General features: G+C 39.5%; 1 pseudogene; it reads right to left on the reverse strand.

Annotated features, from left to right (window-relative positions):
- Positions 1-1,814: 1,814 nt before the first annotated feature.
- Positions 1,815-2,614, reverse strand: LOC112622896 (annotated as a pseudogene).
- Between the last annotated feature and the right edge of the window lie 13,634 nt (positions 2,615-16,248).

The following is a 16,248-nucleotide window of genomic DNA, read 5'->3' on the forward strand; positions in this document are numbered from 1 at the left end:
AGATTTCCCCTCACCACTCTTCCTGAGACACTTTGAGTTGGGCTGCTGTATGGAAACATTCCATTTTCAACTTGTAACAACTTATAAAGCCACTCCATCCATGAACCAAGCTTTTGTGCCCTCTGGATTCTCTTGAGCCTGATCCCAAATATACCATTTTCATTTTATAATAGCTTCTTCAAGACCCATGCAGTTTAGGCCTTTTTGAGTCTGGCATTGTCTAGCTTCCACCAGGGCCTAGAAGCATGTCAGGAACTGCTTTTCAAATGGTCTATGGTTCTCTGCTGTAGAGTGCAGGGTCTTGCACCAGAACCCTAAATGTCTTCTATTAGCACTTGTGAGAGGCTCCACAGATTGTCTTCCTCCACCACAGACACCCCTAAGTGCTGAGAGATCTTTTCGGTCATGTGGCCAAAGTGGCAAGGCTGCTCGTGCTGAAGCCTGGGCCTGCTACAGAGCCCTGCTACAGGCACTTTCAGTCTTGTTATTAAAGCTAGCAGCCTTTCATGTCACCTAACAGCACCTTCAGACTCTGTTTTGACAGGGAGCAGGAAAATTAACATAGCCCTGGACAAAACTATAAATCTATATTTTTGTCTGTCCCATGCAAATGCAAACTGCCTCTGATCCTCCTTCATGGCAGACCAGTGACCTCATACCACGTCCTGAAGCTGTGTTCATCTGCTCTAGCAAAGACACCACATCTGGTACAGAAGCTGCAGCTGGGGCTCCTACTTGGTTAAGTTATAGCAGTTAACCATTAAGGACCTTCATCCATTCAATTTGTATGGGGGAGAATCTATTGAATTAGAAGGGGATATATAACAAAGACCAGCACTCTTGAGTCCTCCAAGTCTTTGAGGGTGACAATAATCTCTGCCACTCCCTCCAGGGCTGATACTGTTTAGATTTTCTGTCTTGGCCAGAAGATAGTTTCAGGGGCATCTACTTGGCTTTTCCTACTTCAAGTTCTTATGTTATAGGTCAAAAAAACAAATGTGAGCTTTCTGCAACTCCTAAGTATGCCTACTCCAAATATGCATTTAGGAACCAAGGAAACGACCATGAGATGGGTCTGTGCATGTGTGAAACCTGCTGTGAGATGGCACTAGGTGAGAACTCCATTGACTATCTAACCACCATTTACCACTACTCCAATGGGAGGGCCATGGTGGTACTTTGAGTAGTTCCCTTCCCCTAATATATGTTTATCTGAGCAAGTAGTCATAGGATGTCTTGGGAAAGACTGGGAGAATCAATACAGTATATTCTTGCCATGGTGGTGCAGAGCCCAACTTCTTGGAGACTCAGCTTCTCCTTTAGTCAGTGGGTTCTGGTTAGAGAATCAGTTCTGGCCTGGGCACTGAGCAGGAGATAGTGTTTCTCCATTGGGCTTGCTGACCCCAGGCTTCTGCTCCTCTATTCTTTTTTTTTTTTTTTTTTCAAGGAAAATTTGTATTTTAATTATTTTTATGTATAGGAAACTCAACAGTGTACTTTTTTTTTTTTTTTTTTTTGGAGACAGAGTCTTGCTCTGTCGCCCAGGCTGGAGTGCAGTGGCCGGATCTCGGCTCACTGCAAGCTCCGCCTTCTGGGTTCACACCATTCTCCTGCCTCAGCCTCCCGAGTAGCTGGGACTACAGGCGCCTACCACCTCGCCCAGCTAGTTTTTTTGTATTTTTGTAGTGGAGACGGGGTTTCACTGTGTTAGCCAGGATGGTCTCGATCTCCTGACCTCGTGATCCGCCCGTCTCGGCCTCCCAAAGTGCTGGGATTACAGGCTTGAGTCACCGCGCCCGGCCAACAGTGTACACTTAACCCAGTTTAGTGGCAAGTTCTTTAGCCTTTGCCTTTTCGAGCTTGGCGATACGAGCCAAAGACTTGGGACCCAGGACATTGCCGCCCCAGTGACGGCGGATCTCATCGTATCTGTCGTTGTAATTGGTCCTGATAGCTTCCACCAGCTTAGCCGAAGCGCCTTTGTCTTCCTAGTTCACGTGTGTGAAGGCGACAGTGGTGCAGGTCTTCCTGTGGACTAGACGTCCTAGTCTTGCCCTCCCCTTGATAATGCAGTAAGGGACCCCCATTTTACGACACAGGACAGGCAAGAAGACAACCAGCTCGATGGGATCCACATCGTGTGCAATCACCATCAGCTGAACTTTCTTGTTCTCCACGAAGGTGATGATGGTGTTAACTCCTGCTCAAAGGACAGGTGGTCTCTTAGTGGGGACGTCCCCTTTGCCAGCAGCTTTCTTCTCGCCCGGGCCAACAGCCTCTGCTGCTTCTCTTGCTTTGTCTCTGGTCTGTACTTGTGGGCCAGCTTAAGCAGCTGAGTAGCTGTCTGGCGGTCCAGGGCCTGGGTGAACTGGTTAATAGCAGGAGGCACTTTCAGCTGCTTATAGAGGATGGCTCTCTGCCGCTGCAACCTGATATAGCAGGGCCATTTCACAAAGCGGGTGAGGTCTCTTTTGGACTGGATGTCCTGTCCAATGCCAAAATTCTTAGGTCTTTTCTCAAACAGGGGATTCACCACTTTCTTGGCCTCCTGCTTTTTCATGACAGCAGGGGCCGGAGCCACCTTCTTTCCCTTGGCCTTCTTTCCTTTTGGCATCTTGGGCAGTGGGAGGAGAGAGCTCTGCTCCTGTATTCTTAATCTCTCTCTCTCATTCTTTTTTTTTTTTTTTTGAGATGGAGTCCTTCTCTTTGCTCAGTCGCCCAGGCTAGAGTGCGGTGGCAGGATCTTGGCTAACTGCAACCTCTGCCTCCTGGGTTCAAGTGATTCTCATGCCTCAGTCTCCCGAGTAGCTGGTACTACAGGTGTGCCACCATGCCTGGCTAATTTTTTTTTTTTTTTTTAATATTTTTGGTAGAGATGGGGTTTTACCATGTTTCCCAGACTAGTCTCGAACTCCTGGGCTCAAGTGATCCTCCTGCCTCGGCCTCCCATATTCTTGATCTCTTTTAAGTATACCTTTGTTAGTTGCCCATCTGTGTTGCCCTAAGAACACCACGTTCCTTGAGCTATCTTCATAGACCCCTGTGGATCTATGCTGCCATTGCATCCTTGCTGTCTGTTATTGAAGTGACGCCCATCTTATGTTTGATGGTTAGATGTTGCCATTTGGCCTTTGCTCCTCTGGGATACCACTGCTTCCAATGCTTTCAGGGAGCTGAGATATGAATTGGCATCTTCTGTTTTCCAGTGTCATCCACAAAGAACATGCATCTTGAGCTTTTCAATGATTTTGGTGTTCCCTCACCAGTGCACTCTTTCTCACCTTGGAAACTAGACTGTCCTCCAGGCAGGACTGACCCCATAGTGGTCAGCCAGTAAGATTAGACCCATTCTACATGTCTTCTTCTCTGAGCCTTTTGATCACTTTCTCCACAGTTTGCCACTACAGTAATCACATCTCAACTTTATTGAATGTAAGCTATCACTTTTTCTAAGATTTTAAGAGGAATCTAAGCAGAGTATTAGAACTGTCACCTAGGGCCCTTGGGAGGATGTTAAATTTTGTTAAAGGTTATGGCAGAGTGTCCTCATATCAGTAAACTCCCCCTTATTTAACTTTAGGTTTCACTCACCTTGATCTGGTACCCAGAGAATCCTCTCCTTGCATGTCCTCCTCACTCTTGCCAAACCACCCCCATTCCTGTTTTACTTGTTAGCCAGATCCTACAGCAATCTTGACATCATCTCTCTCCTCCCTTAGCAGGCCCTCCTCCCCCATTTTGGTTATGCTGAGATTTGATCCTAAGTATGAAGGTGGTGGCCATGGAAACAGCAGATCCTGGAGGTCGAGCTCCTGCTTCATTTGATGCCTCTAAATAGTTTTCAGGAAAGTAGTGAGGGGGGACTTTTTTTGTAAGCTCCAGAAGTTTCAGAAGAAACTGGAGATCTACGGCTCTCTTTTGAATCTACCCAAATATCTCATCCCAGCTCTCAGGATCCCTCTCATTCCCCATGGGGACCCTGACTTTGACATAGGAGACTGGCCTAGGCTGAGAATTCAGTCTTCTCTGAAGTTCTGCCATTCATCTGATTAAGCCTTGTGCTCATCTTTTGGTTGTCCTCTGCCCTCTGGCTGCAGATTAGAGTCTCTTTAAAACCTGCTAAGAAGCTCCCTGTCCCCTAATTCTCACACTTTGCTTTCAGCCCTTGGTTAATAAATCTGAGTCTGTCATTTTCTTTCATCCTTCAATCAGTGGTACTTAGCAACAGCCACTAAATTCCGCAGTCCTTATAATAATCACTTCCCTCATCTCTCCCAATGCCTGGGACATTACACCAGCTAGTGTGTCTGTGACCGCCCCTATTCATCCCATCCTAGTTCATTGTCGGGGAAAGTGTTAGCTGATTGCTTTCCATATTACCCTTAAAATCTATTTAAGCATTATAATCATATTTACTGTATAGACCTTTTCTGATTGTTCTATTATCTCAGTTCCTGGGTCTGCATGCCCTGCTCTTCCTCACAGCAGTTTATTTCCTTCCGTAAGTGTAATACTTTACTGTGAACTCAGCTGTGATCGAGTTTTCTGTGGAAGCCTCATTTGAGCTATGTTTCCTTTATGTCTTCCTCTGCAGAGAATCTAGGATTCTTGTCTGTTCTGGACCAGTTTTGTTAAATCCTATATCGTGCTGGTATCACAGATTCAGATGCCACAGACAAAGGCTCAGGTTTAGTGACAATTCACAGGTGATTCTCTTTGCCCAGTGTCCAGGAGATGCACTCTTGGGCTTGCGGGAGGAGCTGGCCAGGGTCCTACCTCACAGATGGCAAAAAATAATGCTGTTCCCATGCCTCGCCTCCGAATAGCTGAAGCCTCAATTCTTCTGTTCCTCTAAAGACATTAAAATATTAGCCTCAAGCCCCGAAGGCCCACGCCTGGGTCTGTTGGCTGTGTGGTCCCCAACACTTCTATTCTTGCCATTTTAGGTTTTGGTGCCTGCTTCTTTCCCAGCTCCTGGAAATTTTCCTTTGTTTAGTTTGAGCTCAACTCTAGTAAGTAAATCAGTTTGCTTTATTTTATCCTACAATTTTAGGTGTTTTTAGTGGGAAAGTGGCCTGAACTTGTCAGCTCCATCTACCACATTTACTGGAAATTATACCAATTTATTTTCAGAAAGCATGCTAGTTAGTCCACGGCAGTCAGAGAGGATTTTATGGAAAAATTCAACAGATGATAACTTCAGGTATTATAGCCATAAATGCAGGAAAGTTTTTCTCTAAGCTTGGAATGGGATTTCCATTACTCTGCACTCAATATGTGAACATTATATTTTCCTTTATAGTGGATGAAGGAACCACCGTTTCTAATGGAAACAGTTGGTGTTTATATATTTCTTATTCCTAAAGGTCACAGGATCATTAATGTGACAACATCATCTTGCTAGAAGTGACTGTTCAAGCAACAGTAATATGTTGAGCCATTGCCTGGTGATTAGGGGAAACTTCAAAGTGATAAAATACAGAAAATGAATATATAAATAGAAGTAGTTGAAAATTTCCAGATAATCTTGATAAATGGAGCAAGGGAAAAAATAGGTGCATTTCACTTAGATTTCAGAGAGAGGATTTTTGGGTTGCATTTGAGTATTCAACTTAAATCTGCCTCCAGGCACTAGAAAATGGTGGAGCTGACATCTACACAGCAGATCACAATGGATTTCACTACCCTGACAGCAAGACAGAGGTCATATATATATGTAATATATATTTTTTCTTTTCTGTCAGAGATATTCCCAGCGCATAAGGCAAGTGAAGGCACATTTTCACTCATCTGTTTGCAGATATGTCTACAGTTGCCATCCTTTGCAGCCTGCTTCCTGCACATGGCATAATTAAAGGGTCCATGAGCTAAAAGGCTGGACCACAATATGCCTAGAGGGGTCCAGAGAGACAGTGTAAGTCAGCAATGCTTAAAAACAGGAAGAAAAAAACTGTCATGCAAAGACACACTGAGAGCAGAGCTGTGGCCAAAATGATCGCATGTGAGGCAGGAGCTGAGGGCGGGCATCCAAGAGAACTGTATTTGATCTTCATTTTAAAATATCAGATGTGTAGTGTTAGGGTTGAGGAGCTAAAAATAGGCAGCACTCCATATAACCCACTCCCTCCAATTTCTTATAATTAATTCTCAAACAGCTTATATTTCCCTACCATCATGCATTAAGAGGTACATTAAGGACAGTATTTGAAAATGTCCCAGAAATAAAATACAATTTTTAAGTCGTAGGCTTATGTGAATAATACTGATATCTATTTTATTTTATTTTTCTTTTTGAGATGGAGTTTTGCTCTTGTTGCCCAGGTCAGAGTGTAATGGTGCCATCTCAGCTCGCTACAACCTCCGCCTCCAGGGTTCAAACGATTCTCCTGCCTCAGCCTCCCGAGTAGCTGGGATTACAGGCATGCGCCACCACATCTGGCTAATTTTGTGTTTTTCAGTAGAGATGGGGTTTCTCCATGTTGGTCAGGCTGGTCTCGAACTCCTGACCTCAGGTGATCCACCCACCTCGGCCTCCCAAAGTGCTGCGATTACATATGTCAAAGAATATTTGTCGTGTCATGCTTTCAAAAAGTATTTATGTTTTTAATTTTTTTCTATTTTTTCATCTTTTTAAATTTATGCTTTCTCAGGTTGAATAAAAAAGTATTTAGATATGATATTCCAGATACCTCTATCACGGGACATCACTAATTGTAAGTAAAACACAATGAACATTTATTCGAAGGCTGTGTATATTTTGTTTGGTTTTATACACAGCATGTAAATCATGATTACGTGTGTTTAATATTTTGGCAGGAAAACTGCATATAGAGGAAAGCAATAAAAACTATGCGTCACTTCATTTGTGTATATGTATTTTTTTTAGTACTTTACTGCATTTCCTCCTTGTCACATTGGGTTGGTTTTAGTGGTTTGGTCTATTTTCTCTCATTCATTTTTTTTCTTTTCAAGTTCTCCTATATATGTTTATTTTCTCTATTTCCTGGGTTTCCCATGTGTATTATTTCCACTTCTTTTTGAGCAGTTTACTTACTTTGTTTCCTCCTAATTAAGCATTGTGTTCCCATCCAAGACCTATTAATATTAAGGGTTGCTTTTTCCAAATGGTGATTCAAACAATGTGCACACTAGGATGAAAGCAACTTTAGTACAATTTTCCACTAAGAGCAGTGCCTTCTGTATATGAACTTGGCTTCCTAAAATCTCAAGTCCCTTATTCCTCCTAGTGACCTGGCAGCACACAGGACACGTTTCTATCTCTAAAGGGTCACAGGAAGCTCAGGCTTATTGGATCATCATCCCAAGCTTTTACTCAGGAAAAGTTTTCAAGTGTAGGGGATAGGGCTGCTAAGAGAAAAACGTACTCTTCACTGTTAACCTTTCTACCTATGGTTTTGTCGTCTTAAAGCCCATATATTCTGGATTCTGGGAGTTTCTCTGAAACATGCTTTAAGGTGAGCAGAGTTTTTTTTACACCTCTGTATGAAAATAGCTCAGGTGAATAGGACATAAGTACTGAATGGGAGGGTGAGTGTCAAAGAGAGGAGTTGGATGACTTCAACGTTCTGACTTGGGTGGTTGAGCAGAGGGTGCAGGCATTCACAGAAGCAATAGCAAAGGATGAGCAAGTTTTAAGGGAAGGATGAATAATTTAAGTTTTATTTATAGTTTCGTGACACCTAATTAATATATAATGAGAAGCTCACATTTAAAATGTAAAATCTAATGGGTTTTAACATGTTTGTATGCCATGAAACCATTACCATGGTCAACATAATAAACATTTTCATCACCTTCAAAAGCTTCCTGGTGTTCCTTTATAATCCATCCCTCCATCCGTGCCCTGTCATCTCAGGGAACCATTGATCTGCTTTCTGTCACTGTATATTAGTTTGGATTTTCTAGAATTTGACATGAATGGACTACTATATGAATTACTCCTTTTTGTTTGGCTTCTCCCATTCAGCATAATTATTTTGAATCTATCCTTGTTGTGTATCAATAGTTCACTTCCTTTTATTGCTAAGTAGTATTCCATTGTATAGATATACCAAATTTTTTTATTCATTCACTTGTTGATGGACATTTGGGTTGTTTTTAATTTAGACTATTACAAATAAAGTTGCTAGGAACATAAGTGTACAAGTCTTTGTGTGTACAGATGATATTTTTCTTTCTCTTGGGCATGCTTTCATTTATAGCTTGGGTAAGCATCTATGAGTGGGATAGCAAAATTATGTGGTTAGGTATATGTTTAACTTTTAAAGAAACTGACAAACCATTTTCCAAAGTGATGATATAATTTTACATTACCACCAGCAGTATATGGGAGAGCTTCAATTGCTCTACGTCCTTGCCAACACATGATATGGTCCAGCTTTTTAATTTTAGCCATTCTAGTGGGTATGCAGTGCTATCTTATTGTGGTTTGATTTGCATTTCCATAATGACTAATAATGTCCAGCATCTTTTCATGTGTTTATTTGCCATCTTTATATCTTTTTGGTAAAGTATCTGTTTAAATCTTCTGCTCATTTAAAAAAATTGAGCGGTTTGTCTTATTATTGAATCATAGTAGCTCAATAGTAAGGTATTTGTTTGATATATGTTCTTTGTTGAAGCTATGTTTTGCAAATATTTTTTATACCAGTCTGTGGCTTGTCTTTTCATTTCCAATAATTCAGTTTTAAACATAGTGAATCTGACATTTCTATGAGACATACAAGTAGAGCTATCCAGCAGGGAGTCAGATATGGAGGTCTAGAGTCTAGAAGAGCTAGATGAGGACTCAGGAGCTATGAGTGGAAGGAGAAGATGACTACAAAGGGGCAGGAAGCACCATTTGGGGGTGATTGAACTGTTCTATGTCTTGATTTTTGTGGTGGTTATATGGCTGTATACAGTTATACACACTCAGAACTGTGCACCCAAAACAGTGAATTTTACTTATGTAAATTTACCTTAATAAAACAATTTTAATGGGGCAATAGGTGAAACAAACTAAAAAGTTGATCATTGTTGAAGCTGGGTGATGAGTACATGAGGGTACTTTATATTATTCTCTGGTCGTTTGTAGGTTAAGTTTCCAAAGTAAAAAGGAGTAAAAACAACAGCAATGACAGAGCAAACCCCTTGACCTCATCTTCCCCTCTCACAATCATACCACTTCTGGGCCTCCTTTCCAACAAAATTTCTTGAAAGAGTTGACTACAGACATAGTTTTCACTTCTGCACCTTCCATTCAGGCTTTTCTCCCCATAACTCCGTGGACTCATGTCAAGGTTCTTGAGGTCATTGAAGACCTATTGACCTTCATGTAACCAAATAAGAGGTCATTTTCTTTCCTCACTTGACTCATCTCTCAGCGACATTTGTTAGTTTCTTTTCTTGGTCTCTGTTTCATCTTTCATGCTCTTGGTGTTCCTCCTCTCTATTCACATCTTTTTAGTTTCATTTTCTGTCTTCTCTTTGTAAAACCTCTAAACTGTGACATGTATGAGGGTTAGCTCCTTAGCCCCAGTTCTCTCTCTCTTTTTTTCTTATTTCATTAGGGACTATGACTTTAAATACTGTCTCTATGCCTATGATCCCCAAATCAACATCTGTAGCCCTGACCTCACCCCACAACCCCAAAGTCATATATCTAACGTCTTATTTGACATCTTCATTTGGGAGTCTACTAGGCTTCTCAAAAGTAAAATGTCTACAAAATTGAAAGGGTTATTTTCTCAAACCTGTACTCTAGCCTACATATCCCAGTAAATGGCACTCTGTCCCCCCAGTCACTTGAGCTAAAAACTTAGAAATCATTCTTGCCTCCTCTGTTGCCATCCGTCATCTCCCACCATCCCCATTATTATCCATCTACTTCTGAAACACTTACTGAATGCTTTCAATTTTCATTTCCACTACCACGATCCTAATTCAAGCTACCATATCCTTAGCTGTATGTGTTTCTTGCCCGTACTCCTGTCTCTTTGATAAATATTTATGCTTAATTTAAGTTCTAAATTTTCATATGTAGTTTTATGAATGGTGCCTATAATATATGAAACTTTAAATTTAAATTTCTATGAAACTACAACACTCTACTCTTTCATTTCTTAGAGACAGAGCCTGAATTTTTTAAAGTACTACTGAAGAAAATTGAGGCATTTTATTAAAATGAAGATGCGGAAAATATGGAAATCCCCTGTGTAGTTCAAAGTCAAGACTGCATAGCTAAATTTGAAGATGGAGTTTAGTGCCAAGTCACTGGTAAGAAAGTACATGCTCTTTGTGTGGGGAAATCAAATGCTTGAAAACCAGTAATATTTAGACTGGTTGGTACAGATTAAATCTTGGAAGTAACCTTCTAGTATTAGTCTGTCTTTAGAAACATGGAGATAATCCTAGGAGAGAGAAGCACTGGTTCCTTTTGGATTTGTTTGATTTCATTAGGACTAATTTATTAGTAAGCCATTAGGAACCTCGAAATTAGTAGATGAACAAGGCAGCACAAGTTTATTAATTAAAAATTAATTAGTCACCACAAATTTCATGTCAGCTGCTCATAGGTCTATGTTTTTTGTTGTTGTTATTGTTCTGGATACAAACAAGAAAAAGTCCTTATGTTCCTTATCTTACTTCTGACTTAATAGATCAAGCTCTTTTGATTTTTCTCTTAAGAATTATTTACCAAAGTGTCAATATCTTGGAACTTTTCCCCAAATTTTCTACAGTCTCCTTAAATCAAGTACTGCAATTGAATATTTTTGTAGAAAAGAGGCTGATTACATGCCTGTAATCGCAGCACTTTGGGAAGCTGAAGTAGGAGGATTGCTTGAGCCCAGGAGTTCAAGACCAGACAGGGCAACACAGTGGGACCCCATCTTTGCAAAAATTTGTAAAAAAATTAGCCAGGTGACATGCCCCTGTAGTCCCAGCTACTGAGGAGGCTGAGGTGGGAAGATTGCTTGAGCCTGGCAGGTGGAGGCTGCAGTGAGCCTCCACATTCCAACTTGGGTGATAGAGTGAGACCCTCTCTCAAAAAAACAAAAGGAAAAAGAAAAGAGAGAGAGAAAAAAGAAGTACTATAGAAAAGAATGGCAGTGAGGTTTTGGAGACAGAAGAATCAGAAAAATAGTAGTAAGTACTAGTAATAAAAATAGAAAAACTTGGCCAGGCACAGTGGTTCACGCCTGTAATCCCAGCACTTTGGGAGGCTGAGGCGGGCTGATCACAAGGTCAGAAGTTTGAGACCAGCCTGGCGAACATGGTGAAACCCCGTCTCTATTAAAAATGCAAAATTAGCTGGGTGTGGTGGTGTGCACCTGGAATCCCAGCTACTTGGGAGGCTGAGGCAGGATAATCCTTGGAAATCGGGAGGCAGAGGTTGCAGTGAGCTGAGATTGTGCCACTGTACTCCAGCCTGGGTGACAGAGCAAGACTTCATCTCAAAAAAAAAAAAAAAAAAAAAAAAAAAAGGAGAAAGAAAGAAAGAAAGAAAAAGAAAGAAAGAAACTTATAGGTATTCTCCTGGTATTGGCTAAGAGAACAGTTCAGAGCAGGTAACACATCAGTGTAAGAATGAGATACAGTCCAAGCCTTACATAATTGTCACATTTACCATGAGCAATTTCCGCCATCATGTTATGATTTTTGTATACAATTTGAAAAAAAAAAAAAAAAAAAAAAAGATTAAGTTCGATTTTGATTTTAGTCTATTTTGGTCATTTCTAAGTAATCCAGAATCTTTACTAGTCAGTCTGAATATTTTCCAGTTCTTTATCTCATATAAGTATAGTTTTATTATTCCTATCTATACTTTTCTAACCTTTCTCTGTAATCATTGAATTTAATTCTCTTGATAGTTGGTGATTTTAACTAGTTAAGAATTCTTTGAGCATGGGTCTTTGGGAACATACCATTTTCTTGTTTTGGTAATCCAAATAGTGAGCAAACATGTGCTTTATGACTCTACAGAATTTTCCAACTAATTTAAAACTATGATTATAGGCTGCAAACCATTGATTTATTTATTTATGACAGGGTCTTGCTGTGTTGCCCAGGCTGGTTGCAAACTCCTGGCCTTAAGCATTCGTCCTATCTCAGACTCCCAAAGTGCTGGAATTACAAGTGCGAGCCACCATGCCCACCCTAATATTATTTATTAAATGGACAGTATGTCCGCTGAAATTTTAGGGTATAAAATTTGAAGGAAAGGTTAGTTTCTATGATGATTTCTAGGCTGTGAATAAATTTAAAGATACATGATACAATTGTCATATCTCTCTCTATCCCTCAAAGGCCCTTCCTGGTTTGGTGAATGGTAGCTTTGTAGTGTGTTTTGTTTTAACAAAGTAAAACATGTGTGTAGTTTAAAAAGTCAAATAATTCTTAAAAACCTTATAACAAGACACTGACACATACACCCAAAGGTCCACTCCACTCTTCAGTAGCTACTATATAAAATAGCTCTTTCTTTTGGTATTTACCTGTATATTTTCTTTAAATAACATGTATATTGCTACCTTTTAATACTTTACAATTATATTTTGACTTACTATGATAGGTGACAATCTTGGTTTTAATATAGCCTCCCTTTTCTCCCCCCAACATATTTGTAACTTCATGAAAGTAGAAACCTTGCTTGAATTGTTCATTGCTGTATCCTCAGCACTTAGAACAATATAGCACATGTACATTCTCAATCAAATAATTTTTTTTTCAATGAATGAATAAACCTACAGAGATCCAGGACTGAGACTACCTGTCATAACAAGCATGTTAATTAACAGGAATTTGTTTTGGCTGCCACTTGCATGGCTTCAAATCTGGAAGAAAGCTCTAAAAGCACTGTTGCCTTCTTTGGTTTGGCATTAAGCAAGCATTTTTTGAGTGTCTGCCATGTGTCATCACCAGAAAATATGTTAAGAGCACAGCCTTTGTAGTCAAACATATGGGGTATCAATCTTGTTTTGCCACATTCCAGCTATATCACCTTGGAAAAATTAATGTCTCTGAGTCTCAGTTTCGCCATCTATGAAATAGGATGATAATAATCCTGATGTCCTGAGTTTTGTGGAGGTTAAATAAAATAATGCATGTAAATTATTCAAGATTGTATTTTGGCACTAAATAAATATCCAGAATATAGTCAGTGTTATCATTAGTTTCTATGATGGCCACAGCTATTCTGTGGGATTAATAGGAGTATTAGTGGGGGATGGTAATGAGTAAGGGATAAAGTATTGTGCCTAAAAGTCACCTTTTCCAGGAAGGTTTCCCCGATAAACTACTCTTGCTGATTGCTTCTTGGCTTCATGTATTCATCACTTATATATTGTATGTTGTTGCTTGGATCTTCTGGTAAGTTATTTTTTCTTTTCCTTAAACCTCATCATTGGGGCTACAAGTCTCTTCTCCCTTTTCAAGAGTTTCTTAATGTTTAATTTAATTATATATTCTTTTCTATTCCCCTTTTCTGCTAACAACTATTGAAAAGTATTTAATGTGTATCACTTAGCTTTAAGTGTTTTTTGAAAAATGTCTACCAGTGTCTTCTGTGCAGGTACTTCTAATTTCCCCAAATGCTATTGTGTTGTTATCTGTCACTCTGTTTCTCACCAAGCACTGTTTTTGTGCTGTGCACACGTTCCTATGGACATGTCTATTCTGTTCTTCTTAAGGACACAAAGCACTCCATGGTGGGCATTTACCACATTATATCTATTCACTCCCCCATCAATTCCCAGATTACCTTCAATTGCTTACCACCTCAAACAAATAAACAAAAATCCTGCAAAGAAAATCCCATACATGTCACTTTAAAGCTTGTGTTGAGCATGTCTTAAGAATATATTCTAAGTATGAAATTGTTGAGACAGTATGAAGCTATATACTCCTTGACAGTTGTTCTCAAGTATCTCTTTCTGGATGCATGTTATATGTCCCTAATTAGCTTGTGAGCAGTGAGGTCACTTTCAGCTCTTCAAACAGAAAACAGTGAAGAGAAAGCTGGTCCAACACTGGGATAAGTGGTGCCTTAAAGTGGCAGGTGGAACATAAGCAGACTCATTCTACTTCTAAGTGTCTATAGAAATGTAGGTAGGGAAAGTGTGCTACTCATTTGTTATTTTTATAGCCCATCAACAAGAGAACTTGCTGGCATTACCTGTATAGCATGTGGAGAGCCCCAAACACAATAATCCAAAAGCAATTAAAAAAAAAAAAAAAAAACACCAAAAGGAACCCAGGAACTAATTGGTTGTGATTGGTTTTAATAGTTTTGTGCCTTTATGGGGCAGAGAGGGCATGATCTTGTCTCTAACTTGAACATTTTATTCTAATCTGCAATCATAAGAAGTCATAAAATCACCAGTGCTCAAGAAGTTGCAGAGTAGAACAGAAAGGAATTGGGTTCTAAAGGTAGATTTATTTATTTATTTATTTTTTCTCCTATTTTTATTTTGACAAACTTCAAATTTTAGAAAAGTTGCAGGAAGAATATGTGAACACCTTTTTACTCTCCATGAAGATCCACCAAGTGTTACCATTTTACCACATTTGCTCTCTCTCTTTTCATTCACCCACCAGTCTATCTACCTACCATTTGAATATTCTCCCATAAATATTCAACACTCCTTTCCTAAGAAAAAAAGAATTCTCACCAATAACCAAAATACGGTCTCACACTAGGTGCATTTAACATTGGTACAAGGCTTTTATCTAATGCAAAGTTTATATTCAAATGTTTAGGACAGGGTTCAGCAAAATTTTTCAGTATCAGGCCAGACAGTATGTATTTTAATCTTTACAGGTCAGACATTCTCTGTTGCAACTAGTCAGCTTTGTAATGATAGAGTGGAAGCAGCTACAGAAAATGTGTAACACAAATGAGTGTGCTTAGGTCCCAATAAAACTTTATTTACAGAAACAGATGGTGGGTGGTCTAGGATTTTTATTATTTTAAAAATTGGTGCTAGATTGTATTTTAGTCTTTTAAATCTCATATTTCAAGATGTATTACAGAATTCAGTCTCGGTTTTGAAAAGGTTTTGCTATGGATTGCCATGAATTGGATTATTCAACGATATATCATTTTACCTCTTACGTTTCTTCATTTCTGTGAATCTAGTTTCAGCAGATCTACCTCTTTTTTCTTTGACAGGACCAATATATACCATAACTAATACATGGCTTTGTCTCCTTTTTTAAAAAAATTATGGTAAAATATATGTTTTAACACAAAATTTACCACTTTACCCATTTTTAAGTGTATAGTTCAGTGGCATTAAGGACATTCATATTGTTGTGCAACCATCATCACTATACATCACCAGAAATTTTCGTCTTCTCCAACTGGAAATATGTATCTATTAAAAAGTTAGCTCACCATTCTTCCCTCTCCTGAGCCCTGGCAACCATAATTCTACTTTTTGTCCCTGCGAATTTGACTACTCTAGGTACCTCATATAAGTGGAATGATACAGTATTTGTCTTTTTGTGACTGGCTTATTCACTTAGCATATCCTCAGAGTTCATCTATTTTGCAGGATGTATAGAATTGTATTCCTTTTTAAGGCTGAATATTTTCCATTGTATGTATACGCCATATTTTGTTTATCAATTCACCCCTCAATGGACAACCAGGTTGCTTCTGCCTTTTGATTTTTGTGAATAATGCTGCTATAAACATGTGTTCCAGACTCATTTTTAAAGCATGAGTTTTCTTTCTGTCTAGGTCTAGCATCAGCCATGAACCTAAAGTGCCACATTTAACATAATAGTGTCATTTAAAAATTAGCTCAATAGAAGATATCTAGGCAAACAAGTCATACATGAAGTAATCTCCTCCCTCCACTCCCTCCTTCAAGACTTCAGCATTTCTTGCCTGAATATTGCTATAGCCGAGTCTCCTTGCCCCCAGATTTGTCCTGCTTCCCACTGCACTGGAGTGACATATCTAAAATGCAGAATTGATTACATCACTCCCCTGATTGAGACATTTCCATAGCTCTCCATTTCCTCTAAGACTCAATCTAATGATCTCAGCCTGGTGTATCAGAATCTCAAATATTCTAACTCTCACCTGTCTCCCAATTCTTACCTCCTGCCATATCCAGCCTTTCATTTCATATTTCAGTAATACTGAGCTGCTTCTTACATTCCCCCTCCAAAATAAAGGAAAACAATAAATGATGTCTTTACTCTTTGCTCTATCTGCGTGGAAAGCTTTTTCTCCCT

Source organism: Theropithecus gelada, chromosome 4 (assembly GCF_003255815.1).
Source record: "Theropithecus gelada isolate Dixy chromosome 4, Tgel_1.0, whole genome shotgun sequence".
NCBI lineage: Eukaryota > Metazoa > Chordata > Mammalia > Primates > Cercopithecidae > Theropithecus > Theropithecus gelada.